General features: G+C 37.6%; 1 protein-coding gene across 5 annotated transcripts in view; it reads right to left on the bottom strand.

The window, feature by feature from the left end:
• Window positions 1–18016, bottom strand: part of MPP5 (membrane palmitoylated protein 5) — a 55943-nt gene that overhangs the window by 31782 nt on the left and 6145 nt on the right. For 2 of the 5 annotated variants that reach the window (XM_030481971.1, XM_030481973.2), the window contains exon 2: window positions 1317–1404. The exons of 1 other annotated variant lie outside the window; for it this stretch is intronic. The gene's annotated coding sequence lies outside the window, so the exon portion shown is untranslated. Of the gene's footprint in view, window positions 1–1316; window positions 1978–18016 lie in introns of those variants that run through there. 2 more of the 5 variants (XM_030481972.1, XM_030481970.1) reach the window with 2 other exon arrangements.

Raw genomic sequence — 18016 nt, 5'->3', positions numbered from 1 at the left:
TTTTTTTTAGTCTACAATATTTCACATGATTTCTTCTAACTAGATGTTCTAGCACAGTCTTGGTAGTGGAAGATAACTCTTCCTCTAATATCCAGCTGACTCTTACTTCTAGTAATTTCAAACCAGAGTTCATTATAAAACCTGTCAAGCACAGTAACTCAGTTCATGTGTATTTCAAAGGGCTTTCGGACATGCCAAGAGGTTTTAACATTCCATGCTCACTTAAACGTGCAAGATATGTGGATAAACAGCAAAAAGGGCTAGACCCTCAAACAGAAAGTAATTTTCATTGTTAGTGCTTTCTAAGTTACATCTATACCAGAGCAATAACCATGTTAACTTGCGACATTAAAGCACACAGAAACTGATGAAACAAATTCAGATGCTAAGGTTAGATTCCAGCTTTATAAATTGTATAAACAAACTGCTTGATGGGCAAACCTGGGAAACTGTCAGCACTTTTTTGAATCTCATCAGTATTACATTTAAGAACATTTAATTTATAACACATTTAACTTTATGAGGCTTGCTTATCTATTGATGCAGTGGCAACAATCAAAAAAATCACAGCTCAAGAGCTGGCCAGTCTACACTATCAACTTCCAAAGATACACCACTGCTACGAACAAAGTGTTTTCCATGAAAAATGTGGACCAATAATAGAGTACATCATGTCAGTCAACAGCCACATCACTCGGACTTCTCCATCAACTTCACCTTCGCAGTAAAAAAATATGCAAGATACCTTGGCACTTTCTATGCACATATTATATGAAATTACACCACAGAGATATATCATAATTTCACTGTATATTTGCACATGACAAACAAGAGAGAGGATTTTAACCTGTTTCACTGCAGAAGCATAAATTGCTTTCTAAGGTACATCCAAAGGCTGTTTTATATAAATATTCAGTGTAATATAACACATTATTCCTGTTTCAGTTACTGCTGTAACTTTTAGTCACATCAGACTACAAGATATATTTCTAAAAGAGGTCATGTTAAACTACCCAGTGAGACAGACAACGGAGTTTGGATACACAATTCTTGCTGCCTCAAAATTAGAAGCAGAAATGCAAGACTTCTATTTGTTATCACTAATCCAAGCTTCACTGCCAAATGTCCAAACTTGCAGCCAGTCCTCATCTGGCCCAGGGAGGTGATGTTTATGCCCCTCCAGCTTTTCTGGTGCCAGGGCTCCCCTGGGCAGCAGCTGCAGCCCCCATTTGCAGGGTTAGCCCTGCATTCCCCTGCTGGCCCCAGAGCACTGGAGGTTCCCATGGCCACAGCTCTGCCAGCTCCACAGGACTTACATCACGCGCCAGCCATGCAGCGCTGCTCCTTGGCTTGCTCTGCTGCTTCTCCCCAGGTTTTGAGACTGTGGCAGCCCGTCTTCCAGCCCTGTTAGAAATCGAGACAATTACTCAAATCCAGAGGATCAAAACAACCTTTTGCAAGTTTTATCAAGCTTGATCAGTAGATGGCTAAAATCTCTCAACACACAGCAGCAGTGAGGCCAACAAAATCTCTGACATACAGCACTTCCACTGTTGCATTTACAGTAATCATTAGAAAAAACACAGCCTAGATGATTTAGGTGAGTGAAATCAGTTCAAAAGATATGTTGGATACACCACAATAGATTACTTCTGATAATATATTTTAGCTCTTTTAGGTCTAAAGAAATTAATGCCACTTAGAATAAGCATGATCGAAGCTTTAAGGAACTAAACAGGCTGATTTTTAGACAGAGGAACACTTAAATCTTACCTAAATTCTTACCAATCTCTGTGAAAAACACATGCTGCATGCTCTACTAGCAGCAATATTCCTTGATTAGTATCTCAATAATGAGCTCCTTTAATCAGTTAAAAGTGATAGCATGGGTCAAGCAGAACCACTGCACAAGAAGTTTTCTTTAGTCCTAACAAATCTGACTTCCCACTGCAGTATATAAATGCTTTTTTCTCAGTAACAAATAGTTAAAATACTACCAAAGTTAATCAAGATTGAAAAAAATTGTTGAAAACACTAAGCATAAAAACCTTTCTTACATGCCACAACTCCCTTAGTTTAAAATACACGCTACCACTTACACATCTGCATTGCTTAATTCCTGCTTTTTAGACCAAATGAAAAATAAACACAAGGTGGAATAAAGTTTCAGCTGAGGTGACTACAGATGTACTGCAGAGAAGGAATGACAACAGAAACAAATCAGAACAGGCTTTCAAGAAGCTTACTGCTGAAAATCATATCTAGATAGAAAAAGCGAAGATTTTTGCCAAGGTCCTTTAAGCATATTTTTAAATTCAATAATACAGTATTTAACTTCTGCTTATATTTTGCCATTTGTATCATCAGTAAAGCTCTGATGTAGTTTAACACCTTTTAAACACTTTGAGCAACTCCTCGTGCAGACAAGACCTGAATTCTACTTTCGGTGAGGAGCACAGCAGAGGGCAGTGCTCTCTACATCAACTCATGAAAACATGGAGAAAAAAAAAAACAAACCCCCACGCTCAGTTTCAAAAAGCAGCTCATAGAAAGAACCGACGCTACAGCTCATTAACTGGTCCGACACCCGCATTACCCCAAACCAGCACACAGATTTATTACCCTAACATCCCACTATGGCTCACATTGATAGGCTACAAGTATGCATACATTTGCATATCCAGCTCTGATCAAGTCTTTAGCACCAACAATCCCTGTCACAAGAAACACTTTATACTTAGATATGAGTGGATAACGGGGATGTCTACGAGGTGCAATGAAAAGATTAGAGTGAAAAAAGGAAAAAAGAATTATCTTAATTTAGCAGTTTTTCCAAATGCTTAGAAAACTTCCAGCATAACAAATGAAGAGTAAAGAAATTCCAAGAATTCCAAGGATTGTTAACAGATCTCACAGGGCAGCCAGAAGCATGATAACAAGACAGTCATTTCTTATCACCTATTCACAAACAGTTAAGACTTCAGATTTCATTGTCTTAAAAGTAAACATGTCTGTCCTTGTTTTAAACAGTGGTCATATTCACTATGAAATTAAAAATATGCTGCTATATTAGTTATAAGATTCCCCCACCCCCTCCAAATTCTATCCTTTTTGGCTTGGGCTCTTGCATTCTGGTCTCATGTTAATCCCTGTACTTTTTAGCCTGTTATTTTTTGTGTCATCGCTTGCTACTGCTTCACTAGGTAAAACATATTATTAATAGTAAACATTCATGATTATTAATATGTAAATGCCACTTTCACTTCAGAAAGGTGACTGAAGCAAAACTATATCAATAATCCCATATTAAACTGAAGATATGATGTTCTAAAATTTACATCTCATCTGATGTTTAAATTCACACAAAATAGCATCAGCTTAGTCCTCCACAACAAGCTGTTAAACTGTATTTACAACATTCTGGGGAAAGAGAAATTTCTTCCTTACTTACATTTTAATATTTCAATTATTCCAAACCTGCTGAAACATGTTTAGAAATATCTTCTAAAGAAAAGGGGAGGAAGAGAGATACTCCTCACAGACTTTCATCCAAAAACGATGAAACGTTAGTTATCTATTTCCACAGTCTTCAGAGAGGCTAGATATAGAGACTAAGACTGAGCTATAGGCTTTGCAAGTTCAAAAAGCAAAGTCTCACAACATCATGTAACGAAGATATATGTGCCAGCCTTTTTCTGTGGCCTTCCTCCTTGAGCTCTCTTTTCAACTCTTTTTTGCAATATTATCTGAATGGGTGACAAAGTGATTTTTATTATTATTGTCCGTAACGATGTAACCTGATTAGCTCCATCACTATATTACTTGTAGGTATGGGGGGGGGGGAGGGGGAGAAGAGGGCAAGGATCTTCTGACATTTTTTTCAGACGACAAAATGAGTTGAGACTTCCGAAGATTGAAATTCTGAAAAATAGAACATAAACCACAAAAGTGCCCGATTGTTGATCTCTGTGCTTCACAGAACTCAGTCACTTATGCAACACAAACTCAGAACAACCACATTTAATTTGAGCTCTTCTCTAGTTATTTGGGGGGTGGGGGGGCAGGGTGAGATGGAGGGGGGAATAACAAACCCAAACTATTTTAGATACTCATGTCTCTGGCATCACAAGTTTCTCATTCCTAAACTCATCTGAGATTGTGGTGACTGCTCTGTACCAGTCATGCAGTGTACGTCAGTTTTTTCTAAGACACCCATTTCAAGATTACTACTACAGTGAGATGTCCTGTTAAAAAAAGATGACAGAAACCTTGACAGTACCGAAGAAAGAAATCATCCTCAACCAGGACAAATGCAATGGACAGCTGTGGCAATATATCCTCAAAGAAATAACTGGTGACAGTTGGAGTTTGCAGAGAAGAATTACGCTAAAGTGAATTTATGTCCATGAAATCTGCTCGAATGTTTCTCACTCCTGAGGAATAGAAGACAAGTAGCAATGTCAGAACTCAATTCTGCAGACTGAAAGAACTGATCAGATTTTGCAAAGTGTTCTAGTTTCTTTACAGTGTGTCAGCCACATTACTTAATATTTGCAGAACATTTCAGTAATTTCTTAAGGGAAATCACATAATTCGTATGCTTGTGCACAGCTAATTCCCCAACCACTAGCACAGAACAAAGCTGACTAGGCTTTCAAGCGTGCCCTACTTTTGGATCCTTCCAGAGATGCCATAGTTCATAAATGTATGACACGAACCAGAAAAGGATACTGTCAGTATGATTCCTTGGACTGTTAAACTGGACTAGTTTGCTGCTGGCAAAGACTGCAGTCTCATAACTCTTTCTCTTGGCTGCTCCCTTACCCTCTCCACTTCTGGGTTGTACAGGCAATACCTCCTCTGATAGCTTTTAAGCTTGTCAAATACATCTGTGATTAGGTCACCTTAATTCAGCAAGACTACAGAATGTCACAAAATATTTTTGGTTGTTTGGTTTTGGTCAAAGTGGCATGCTAAGCCAGCTCACAATCATTCTGAAAGTTGAGAGCATTGGCACAAGGGGCAGGAACAAGTGGCTGAGACCTGGGAGGTAAAGAGGTGAGAATCGAGACAAGCAGTAACTTGCCCCCAGCAGCAGAGAGTCAACTCCAATGGAAATTCACCTCATGAAACCATATACTGTGAATTCATCCACTTTCTCTCACTCCTCAAAAAAAAAAAAAAAAATCTCAGCAACAGCTACTGATTTTGAAAGAGCTTTACAAAACCACACCACAAAAAAGCAACCACACACCTACAACCACTTGCACCTCTTCCTGATGATGTAAATAGGACAGTTAAAAAACCCTTTTTTTCCTTAAAAGGCATAACTAAGACACTGTGGGTGTAAAGGACCACAAAATGTGTATTTACCTTATTTCCTCCCAAATAAAAACAGTAAATCAAACACCCATGTCTTGAGAGCATTAAATCAGGTTCTACTGAAACATCTGAACATCTCTGCACATTCATTACTTGAAGATACTCAAGCAGTCATCTCAACCTATTCTCTCTGTGCAAACAGTATATACACAGTAGATGAGAATTCATGGGGTTTTTTGGGTGGTGTGGTGTTCAGGTTTTTGTTTTTTGGTTTGTTTTTTTTTTTTTGGTGGTGGTTGTTTTTCTTTTTTTACATCATGGACAGCAGTAACAGATAAATCTTAATTTCCTGAGTACTTACAGCAGAAGGCATAAAATCGTACATTTACTTATCAAATACTAATGGAAATAAAAGTACTACTATCTCAGCCATACATATACCTATACAATGGAATTCACATATGGGTAACCACTTGGAAATGGTCAAAAATGACAAATCACCCTTACCTTATAGCTTCACAAAATTTATCACAATGATCTGTTAAACTTGTGGGAACAATGCCAACCATGACCGAAAAACTGATGGCGATTCCTTGATCATATTGTAAATCAAGACTGCTGAGCAAACTTATACCATCTATTAACTTAAAACACAGGTTATGAGGAAAACCTGTAGAAAAATACTTCATGTAAAGTATTACCAAAATTCCACTATAGGATGTGAAAATTCGATTGCTTTGTAAGTAACCTACATTACTAGACTTCATAATAAAAATGCATAAGAAAGCTTCACAAAGGTTATAAAGACATAACATTAGAGACCTTGTGTGCTTTATAAAAACAGTCTCTCTTGCCTATTAAATATAACTGGACTCTTGGGCCTACTATTTGCAATCAGTTACACAAACTAAGATAAAATCCTGACAGGAACATACTCACTTCTTTCTGCAAATTGAACTCAAGAACATAAGAACTGTGGTTGCAGAGCTCTTTCACAGTTCAACTCTTTTGCCAAATCAAAGAAAGTATATTCAGTTTGGAAACCTTGTTAAACCAAGTGTTCTTTTTAGTAAGAAAACCTTAGCAAATTCTGATAAAATCGCAGGAATATAAGACTCCCTTCTATGTGAAGAAAGGTAAACCTTTTTCATATGTAGTGATATAATAACCCTGTCCAGAAAATTGTATCATCACTTGAACTGTTGAACTAAGATATTAAACATCACTATTACAAGTCAGGGAAAAAAAACACTGGTAAGCTAAGTGATGCAAGTCCCTCCACAGAACTCTCAAATCATACTATGGAACAAGATTTAATGCCTAGAAAGGTGGAATTTAGCAGAAACCTCCCTTTGCCTAAGATCATGGAGCAAATCTTTTAGTAAAATGAACTTCTAACACAGCATTTGAAGTATTTCCCCTCAATTCTTAAACTAATCAAGCTGCAGATGACTCTTCAAATAGTAGGGTTAAAAACTTTGTTTAAAACCAACCTTTTCCTTCTTTGGTAGCATCTTTAAATTGTTCTTCCCTCCCCTAAATTCAGAGTTGAAAGCTGAAGACTGAATTTTTGCTTTATAAAAAAAAAAAAAAAAAAAAAAATTTCTCAATCATCATTAATATTCTGTGCCAGTGAAATGGATAAACAGTGAAATGTATGTTAACCTCTACTTTATACTTTGCTTGTATTAACTAGTATATAGTTACTCTTTCAATAAACAACCACCAAAAAAACCCCATGCAAAACACCCCAAACACTAACTCCAACACAAATTTTGCCCCATCGTTTGAACTTTCTAAAGTGTCTGACAACTAAAATTAGTTCCATAAACTCATATTACTTACTACTACTCATTGCAATATAGAAAATTGTAACAGCAAGAGAAAATGGAAATCACAATCCAGGAACAGCCAGTCTTCCTAGTACAAGTTCAAAATTTACTAATTTGTCCCACTTTACCTTTTGTAACACCCAAAACAAGTTTCTCAACAGAAAAGTAGAAAAGAGATAAAATATTTGGACATGACTTCTACCTGAGTGTGCATAAAAATTAAGTTAAATCAAATTCTAATCAATGCAAGATAATGAAACTTCTCTAAAACAAAGCTTTCCTCCTGGGGCTGATGTCAGACCTCAGCAATGCAGATATTTTGTAATGGGGAAACAGGAAGAGGGGCAGAACACCTTCAACTGATGAATGCATGATATTTTTGCATTTTACCACTTAGTGAAGTACATCAAATAGGTATTACACAAAAGGGCACTAAATATTAAAAATACATTCAAAAAAGTTATTGAGCAATACTTAGAAGAGTCAATCACACCTCCAATCCCTTAAAAAATACCTAAAGTTTTACATACCAATGATGCAAATATGTTCATATGCATTACACCAACATAGCTGATAAATCTCTTTAACGAAAACATCACAACACTTTTTTGCCCAAATATTCAGAGCTCAGTCATCAGGTACTTCTGAGTCAGAAAGTGAGAAACTGTCCCAAAATAATTCTGAAGACATTAACTATAAACAGGGTCATTTCTAGACACTTTAGGTAGCAGTGTCTTCACTAATCATTCTTTAGTTTCGCTCCAAAAGAACCACAGTATTGACTCCTTTGGAACAAACTTACTAGAAATTTGAGCTTCATAAGAACACACTGATGCCATCCAACTGAATACAAACTGCTATTAAATTGAAAACCCTAGAGCCAAATTTCCCATAATTAAGCTTACCTAAGAATGTAAGCTGCATATTTGGCAGTTCTGCTTTGGGTTAAAAAATAAAGCCTTCAGTAAATTAGTCTTTAACAGGTTTTACTTTACTAATCTTTTAAATAAAAAAAGAATGATAATACTCTGGGCACAAGGTACTCTTTCTTAAATTCACATTTACATAACTAAAAATACGAACCTCTGAATGGAAGTATTACTTTGTAAATCCTTCAGCAAAATAAGGAGCCTGGATGCTGCCTCCTTATGCAGAAACCACACAGGCATTTTCTTCTAGAGCTAAGTAAACTAACACCAGTCTTACCTACAAAACTGTATTGGTAACACTCCATGATACTGAAGCATTCCAGAAAATAGCGTTATAATTATGAAGTTACCCCAAACTAAACTGATAACTGAACTGTGCCACAAATACTGTCATTAACCAGCAATGACACCTCAGGACAGCTTGAAATATTCTCAGCGCTTCTGTCCTCAAACTGCCAGCGTTGCCCTACTGCAAAACCAGGTGTCAAGACTTCAGTTGCTGCTCCACAGACCACCACCACAAGGTGTGCACAGTATGAGTGCTAGTGAAGATGGATCTCTCTTTTCCCTGAGGAAAGCCACAGAAGAGAATGAGAAAGTAGAGGACAAAAAGAGGGAGGAATAAAAGGGGAGAGTCTAGAACTAAATGATATGGAGAGAAGCTCATCATTTGAGAAACTGGAGTAATTTTTCATTCAAACAAAAATCAAAAGAATAGCAAAGTCGAATTACTCTAAATTCCCTACTTGTATAAAAAGCAGAATCCAGTGTTAAAGGGCATGACTAAAATGACAGAACAGACAACAAGACCACTAACTGGATATGGGGCGTGGTGCCAATATCAGCACTTATATACACTGCTCGGGAAGCTGCCACTGTCTCTACATGAAGTTTTTCATATCAAAGAGGTCAGTCGAATGGTAACAGTAGAGTGAAAACTGTGGTCCACTGGAAGAGAGAAACTCTGTTTCCTCTGTGTAACAGGGGGTGGAAGGAAAGAAAGTGTATTTTCTCTGATTCACATATAGGAAATGTAATGAAAATTAAACTGAAAATATTATGTACATAGAAAATAAACCAATCTAGGCTGGGGCATCTACCTTGTAAGCAACAGGACATGGTAGCAAATTTTGCAGACAAAACTTTGACTATCACTGTGAGGCACCAAAGCCATAACAGCAGCAGAACACATTCTGCAGACTTCACTGCAGTCACACCCAAACAGTCAGGTTTATACAAGGGGTTTCAGTTGCTAAACTTCATCCAGACCATAGCCACACACATCTCTAAGAACCTCACAAGCAGCAAGAACTCCAGCTTGTAACTCCAGCAAGAACTCCATGTTTTGTCACTGTAAAGCTTGAAAATACTTGGCCCTTCTTTTGCCTGGCAATTTGAGAATACTTGACCAGCTGAAATGGAAAACTAGTTTTCCTAAACATAGTTTCTCAAGATTTCACAGCAGCAAATTCTCACAATGCATTGGAGCAGCACAGCTAAAAAACTTCAGGATGAAACAATCCACACCACCCATGCCTCAACACACACATATATCCGTGTTTTGGAACAATCGTGAGTTACAGCCTCTACTTCTTGCTACTAGCTTTCCCACTTGAGCTTAGGGTAAGATTCTGCAAGATGGAGACATCCTTTACCTTATATCAAACCCCTTTCCTCACTTATTTTAGAGTGGCTTTGGCATGAGTAAAGCTCTGCACCAGCCACCTTAGCAGAATAAAACGGAATTAAAACCCAGGAGAAAGATACCTCCCATTCTCAGTAGCAAAAAGGTCTAATGTGAGATCATCTGCGCATAAAACAGTAGCCTCTTTTCATCACCAAAACAATTACAATTTTTGATCAGTTACAGACTTTTAAAAGCGAAACTGTTACCACTCTTACTGGGTATAGAAGAGGCAGTTTATACCTAAAAAAATCAGACAAAATGTGCACAAGAAAATTCCACATGCTCATGTATTTAAGTGAAAGAACAAGAAAGATCCAAACCCACTCCAGAACACTGCTGTGTGATCAGCAACAAATGATTCAGGAACAGAGAAGTACCCGAAGGTAACAGAGAAAGAGAGGCATACTTGCCCTGCATATCAGATACAATCCAAGATGGCAGTGAATGCTATCAGCTTTCTCAATTTCAGAACTTTAAAAATATGGATTAGGATTTTTGGGTCCACTTACAAATGGGAGCTTCTGGGCTCTGGCAAAAAACAGAATTATAGGATCAATTAGAATACAATCCAATAATGTCACCCAGTGCAAACAAAACTGCTATTTAAGCAGTATTTTCTTGATGTCTACCTGAATCACTGCAGGGTCTAAAGATCAGCAGCATCAGTTAGAGACACAACAAAGTCTACACATGAAAAAGGGAAATACACAAAAGGACATACAGATAAGGAACAGCCTACAAAAGTTAAATAATGCATTTTTAATTAGAAGAACAACAGGGCTACTCAACAAAAATTAGAGCAAAAAATGGTTTGCTTACAAAAAATAAACAGCTTATAAAAGTCATTAAGATTTTATTGAGGACAGTGCACAAAAGGATCCAAACAGCTCCATAAACTGAGAAAGACATCCAAATACAAGGATATAATTTTAGTCAATCCATCGCATAGCTATAGCAGCTAAATAGTATCATTAGGACAGTGCTGCTGGCTCCCTCCATTCCCCAGCTCAAGGGGAGGGGTGTCAGGATCTCAAATTGTCTCCACAATTTTTTTCAACCAGTAATTTTTCACGACAGGACTGAGTGAGCATAATCATGGAGCCTGACATGACCGTAGGTCAATTATAAACAGTCTCCTAGCATAATTTTCAAAGTACTTCTCAGGATAATGCCTGAAACAAAATACATTTCAAATCTGTAATAAAAATACTTTAGTCAATATTTCCAGTGAGCTGTAAGAGACTGGGAAACTTTGCACAACAACAAAGCCCACGGCTATGAGTTTAGAGGACTAAAATGAAATGACACGCAAGTCCCAGGGTCCAGCACAACTGGCAGTGGCCTGAAATTAATAAACCATGCTGAATTTAATTTCAGTGCTATGCTAACCAGACTACCCAAGTTCTTGACAACTTATTAAGCTCAGGCACACACATTTTAATCACAAATAAAGAGAATGGGGCTCTAAGACAATAGATTGCTCCCTCCCTGATACTCCAGTGCATCCCATCCCACAGTATAGCTCTACAGGGTCCTGGCCAGGTGGTAGGCTACTGTCTGGGCATCAACTTTACATTCCTTTACTCACTAGAACATGCAACTGTTGTTCCTACAGATACCACATAGGCTTGTTATGAAGCCATTTAATATAGTCCCTCAGGCAAACTTTAGTAGACTGAATATACTATTAATACAGAATTTTAACTGAGAATTGACATATCACACACTACACCAGTAATATCAGTTCTGGTAATACTTTAATTTTGTCATAATAAGAAAGTTCAAAAAGTAAAGCAGATACTGCAGTCCCATATTTTCCATTCATCAGATGTACAAAAGCAAGTCTTTGTGGCTTAAGAGTTCCTCTAAGACTAGAGATCAAGAGAGGGTAGCAGAGATATGAAGCAGTATTAGATTTCTACAAAGCCCAACAGGTTAGCCCAACTTCTACCCAGCAGGTACACTGTGAACAGCACTCATGCCTTACTTGAAAGCAGCTCCTCTGATGACTGTACAGAGGTGTTTCATTAGCAGCTCCACACATTACTTTCTTTTCCACCACCCCTCTGAGCACTCATTACATGCACTCTTTGTGATGCTAGGAAAAAACCCCAAGGTTCCAAGATTATGCTTTCTGATTCTGCAGAGTGAGAATATAGGTTCTTGCCCTAAGGAAGCATTTAACACTGAGACTTTTATCGGGGGGCGAGGGGGGGGGGAGGGCAGGAGGAAGGGGAAGGGGGGAGGAGAGAGAGAGAAATACCACCAAAAAAACCCAAAACAAAAAACCAACCACCAAAAAAACCCCAGAGACTTTTCCTGAACAAGCCAGGACCACTACAGTGACTTTACAATTTTGTTTGGAACCTGAGCATATAAAACAAGAGTCACTTTTCCAAATAATGTCAGAAAAATACTGAGCTCCTGAACAAGAGCTGCAATACTGTTCACATGTCGATTACTCGGAGCAATCAAGTGGCAATTCTGGTCATTGGGTTTAATCTTAAGTGCCAAATCAACCAACTACGTTAGTGAGGCAAATCAAAGCAGGTATATCTGATTTTCTGGGAGTCTTGATGGGAGTTTCTAAATTTTTATCATTACTTTTTACCATCAGCTACTTGGGAAACAAACAAATTTTGGGATGTAGATTACCTATTGTACATTATTTCTGTTTTGTCACTGCAGACTGAATTATTACAATGCAATTTAGGTCAGGTTATACCTTAAATCCATTTTAAAATAATCAATGCAGTAGCCATTAGTGATTGTCAGTGGAAACAACAGATTAATCACACAGGAACCCCAATACTTCCAATAATGCATTCAATTTTCCATGTCAAGTCTACAATCTTTGCTTTAAAGCTGCAGAAATTTACAACTTCTGAAACCAAAGCAACCATTTTATCCTTCTGACATATCTGTTTACCAGAGACACTCTGTTAAGTAAAACGGTTTTATCCTACTGAATTTAAAGAAAGCATCTGGGAGGAGTTGTAATTCTCTCCAGTCCCCAGAGACTGCAAATCACCTTGGCAATGCAGGCTGAGAATTTTGTTTCAGCACTATCAAGGCTGCATTGCCTGCAATAAAATTTATTTTTGCAAAGCAGAAATACTACAGCAAAAAAAGGAAGGTTTATGTATGCCACAGATAGTCAGACCTCATTCAACACTCTGGAAGTTTTGGAACTTGAACCAAAGCTTCACATGCCCTTTTCCAATTGACCAATCAGTTGGAAGATATTTGTACATCTGGGATGTATCTTCAACCTGAACTCAGCTGACATTTTACATTAGAAAACTATTTACTCAGATTTATCTAGAGAAGAACATCCAACAGAATCAGCATTCATAATCTTTTTGTTCTTGATGAATTCTACATTTATTAAGAGATCAACCTAATTCCAGATATTTAGTCAACATTCACAGATTAAAAAAAATATGCTGAGTTCCAGGGGTGGGAAAAAAATAATAATAAAAAAAAATCACCTAACAAATTCTGTATTAAAATCAGAATCTATTATTTCAGGTCAATGAGATTTATGAGTATCTTCATGCTCCACAAACTCAAATCATTCTATGTACCTACATTCTATGAAGACCAGTTCTGGAATTCTGAATACAAACAAGGGGTATTTATTAGAGAACTTTCAATTTTAACAAGCTAAAACCATAAACATACTTCTCGTGCTTTCTTATTCCTCTAAACTTTAAGCACCCACTCTAACAGCTCCCATGCACAATACTTCAGTCTTACTTTGAGTAATAGGTCTTACCATTTTTTAACAATGTTTGTATTTTACTTTTGATTCTGCACAACCGGTGGTTATGTGTATTAAACTGATGCAGTGCATTTCTGGATGGCTCTATACTGCAAGTCTGGAAACCAAAGCTACTGCAAATTTTATCTGCTAAATAAAATTTTTCAGAAATATACCTGTAAGATTTTACTAATACAATGATATATGAATCCTTGATAGCTGCAGTGGTGTAATGCTCAGCAATAATATGCTTGATTGTTTATGGGCTTCTCAAAGTACAACTCAGAAGTTAGACATGGAATTTGTCGCAAAGAGATCATAAAATAAGGCAAATTATTATTTCTCCTCATGTTACTCTTCTCAAATATGGCTGCATAGGAAGCTGAGTTGAAAAGACAGCAAGCTTAAACTAAAGATGTTGATAGACAAGCTCTAGCAAATCTTGTTCTAGCAGATTAAGTTACTATCCTCAGCTGTAGACCATTCTCCCATCAGAAGTCACTGATCCCAAAAGCAGAGCTGGCAGAAGGGAACATGTGCTGACACCTCAGTCACTTCAACACTAAGACTAGCACCTTAATTTGGGTCAGATATTACACTATTAACTGTAATGACAGAGGAGTAAGCATCTCTTCTAATTCTGCAAATGAACTAGAGCAGAGGAGCTAAGCAGGGAAAGGTGAAAAACAGACATCACCAAATCTGGCAAGATCTCCCAGAGCTGTAATGACAATGTAGATTTCTTCTAAAGCAGCCAAATCAGACGTTCCACTTGTCACAAATTCACCCAAAAATAAAAAAACCACACTCTCACCAAAAAGTTTCAGAAGCACAATATGAGCTGTTAAACAATCAGAAAATAAGTCACCCTAGCTACCTTAAAGGCTGAATACTCAATTTCAAATCAGCTTTTAGAAATCAAGAACTGAAGTTTTGCATGGAATTTTAATCATCACATGAAGTCCCAACTACAGAAGTTACAAGGAGCACTAATGCACGTAATACCAAGAGAACAGCGTTAAATATCTTCTGAGATTTGACAAGAGTGCACACTTAAGAGGGAACACAAACTAGCCTACATTTACTACCCAGCCACTTAGGTATGCAGCTGAATTCATTAAATATTTGTGTAAAAAAGACTTCAAAAATATTGACAGGAGGAAAACTTGTATGAAGTTCTCACCAACGGAAGTCAGAAACTGGCTTAGGGGACGAAGTATATATAAATTCAAATCTGTAACTCAAGCTGTTGAATTAAGAACCCCATATATGCAAGTATTTAATACTTTACAACTACAAAGGTAGTATTTCAGATTTTGTACAACCTATTAAGTAAAGTTCTTGAAATATGTACCGTGCAGTTATCACCCTAATACTTTTCTTTAGGATTAAACACATAAAATACTTCATATAAGGTTTATAAATTATGAACCACCACTGATCAGCCATGGAAATCACACTGAAGGGTTCAAAAAGCACTTGTACATAATAAGCAGGCCTAACTGGTCACTTCTGCAGATTGTCTCCTCCCACCCACCTTTATCTGGTATTTTTAGCTTCTAAGATTCCTTCGCTTCTCCAAACATCATACAAATTTTAAGGTCAGCATCATGCAGATGCATTTATAACAAAGGGCCCTACCCAGCTTTGCACATTGTCCACTGATAAAAACTGAGCCATTAACACAGAATCCCAAATGAGACCAAATATGACATTTTTGTAGACAGGAGTTCAGTTATTGCATTATTATATTGCTGATCTAGTTTGATAATCTCTTGAGAGTTTCCAGCTCTTCAGTTCCCCCCTTTTTTAAAAACAAACCAACCTCCAAAACCCCCCAGCTTCTTACATGCTTGTAGCCCAGTGCAACGCAGTATCTCCTCAGATAAGCTACCACATTTTTACACAACAAATTTCAGGAAGGTGTATAAAACGCGGTTTCTGCCTGTTTAGGATAACATAGAAATGCCCTAAGGAGTCAGACCAATGATCCATCAAGCCCAGAACTCTTCCATCTGGCAGCGGCAACCAGAAATGCTGTTAAGGGATAACTTGTGCACCCAGAAGTTTGATCGTTGAAGGACATCAGATGGTACATCCCTACTCAATTATGAACCATTAAATATATCTGTCAATGGATCTGCTGCCCGCAAATCTGCATAACCACTTTTTTGAAGATGACAATACTGGTTGCCTCCACAAACTCCCATGGCAATAAAAGCCAGTAGTTCACCACCCAGAATGAGAAGAAACAGCTTCTTCTATCTGCTTCAAACCTATCATTTTAATCAACTGCATCTTGCATTTCTAAGATCTGCTGCCTCCATGGTTCCCCCCTCAAAAATTCCATCATATCCCCTTCCAACTGAAGGGTTCCAGTCTTGCCAGTTTCTTCTTATAAGGCTCCATCCCTTGACTTTTTTTGTGTCCCCTCTCTTCTTTTTTTTTTTTTTCTTCCTGCTGTATACTTCCTTTAAATGCTGAGACCTGAACTGTACACAAAAATGAAGACAGCAGGGGTTTGCACAGCTTCAATATGATGTCTTCTGTCATCTTAATGCCTTTTCTGATACATCCAGCATTTTGTTGGCTTTCTGGCTGTCACTCACACCACATAAAGCACAGCAAACAGACACTAAGGTTAAAGATAAGTTTCTCAACAGTTCTACAGAAACCGAGAGTCTGGTCCAATTTTATTACACTTCACAGCCCCACCACACACTTGGTAAAAATTATTTCCTGAGCTCCTGGCACTGAACTACTCTGCTTTGCACAGTACTAGATAACAGTCATCATTATGTCCCATTAAAACCAATATTCCTGTTTAACTTCACTCTTATTACAGGAAAACTTCCCAACGAAATAGGAGAGGTATTTTTGAGTATACCAAAGCTGTCAAGAGAACACAAGCACCAGAAGATCTGAAGAACCAGGACAGTACTGCAAAATTAAAGAAATGCTAAGTATAGGCACTGTTTCACAGGCCAATCCAACCTTAAGACACAAGGCAATAACATAATGGGAAGAGAAAGCAAAAGATTGTAAGACAACAGAATAGGAATGGCGTGATCCAGCACACAGAACCTTTGTTTCCTTGCCAGTATTGTCCATCTTTCCTATCTAGAGAGATTGGAGACTAAGACAGACCTTCATGCTTGAAGGTCTGCAGAAGGAAAGCATGCAAGAAAATGAGCAACAGAAAAGTTGCCAAAAAAAAAAAGCAGTGGCAAAAATGTAAGTAGTCCATACTAAACCAGGAAAGATCTAAGGAAAACCAATACATCATGACTACTCGAAACTGATCATATGACTACTTCCTAACAGCAGTAAGCTTTCTAGTCTAAACAAGACACTGATAACAAAAGAGAGAAATGTTTAACCTAAAAATTACTTCATAAGCAATAAGTCACAATAACTTAACTGCTGCTTCAAAAGGTCACGTAATTAGATGCAGAGTTCTCTTTTTCAATCAAGAACAAACAGCTCTTCCCTGCACCTCATTCTGACCTCTCCTTACTTGAAAATTGGCAAAAGCTTAAAGAATGACATATAAAATATATCAAAATGACTGGTCTTTAACAGCTTTTAGCCTCTTCTGTTATCTTTAAAACATCCTCAGGATTTTTCTTTGGGGAGAAAGGACAAGTGACATTTACTTTTTGGATTCCTGGCTTTCCTTGGGATGCACTTTAAGTCCTTCACATTTTTCTTGATGAGCCAATGAAGAGAGAGAAATTTAAGTAGGCTAAAAAGTAGAAAAGTGTCTACCCAACTGCCGAATCCTCAGGTTGCCACCTTCCTCCTCTTTCCACTGAAGCCAAGTAACTTGCCTCTTCAGAGTTGATGAGCTAGCCCCCATCACACCAACTTGAAGCAAGATGCTTCGTCAGGAAGCAGTTGGTAACAAAGTCTCAAGAAGATCATAACACACACTAGATAAATATTCTATGAACAGGCAACAATTAAACTGATAATTCAATAGAAGTAGTCTGCAAATCTAACAAGAACTTAGGCTCCAACTGATTTTTAGTGCTGTTTATACTCTCAAAAAAATAAAGATGTGAAACAGACTATGCCACTGGTCAAAATCAAAAGCAATACTGCTGGGCTCATAAGTCACTTAGTCAGTCAGCCCAACCAGACAATGCTGAGCTAATCAGCTTTTATCTCACTTTAAGACACTGTGCTAATTCCTCCCTGTAAGTAATTAGGTTACTAATTTAAAACACACATCTTGATTATTGGGAAAAAATTAAATGGTAAGAGCTTGCATTATGTTTGTTTTAATTATCTTACAACAACAATCACCTTTAAAGACATATATCCAGTTCCATTTCAACTCACTTCTCTCCTGCATCCAAGAACTTCTAATACCATTCAAACAAAATGTAAATGCCACTGCATAGCGGCACTAAGCAATTCCATCACCACTTGATCCTACAGGAACTGATTCTGCGGAAAGCACGTGATGGCCACTAATGCT

Source organism: Strigops habroptila, chromosome 4, assembly GCF_004027225.2.
Source record: "Strigops habroptila isolate Jane chromosome 4, bStrHab1.2.pri, whole genome shotgun sequence".
Classification (NCBI taxonomy): Eukaryota; Metazoa; Chordata; class Aves; order Psittaciformes; family Psittacidae; genus Strigops; species Strigops habroptila.
The sequence above is the reverse complement of the archived record's forward strand: the minus strand, read 5'-3'. Positions and strand labels throughout refer to the sequence as shown.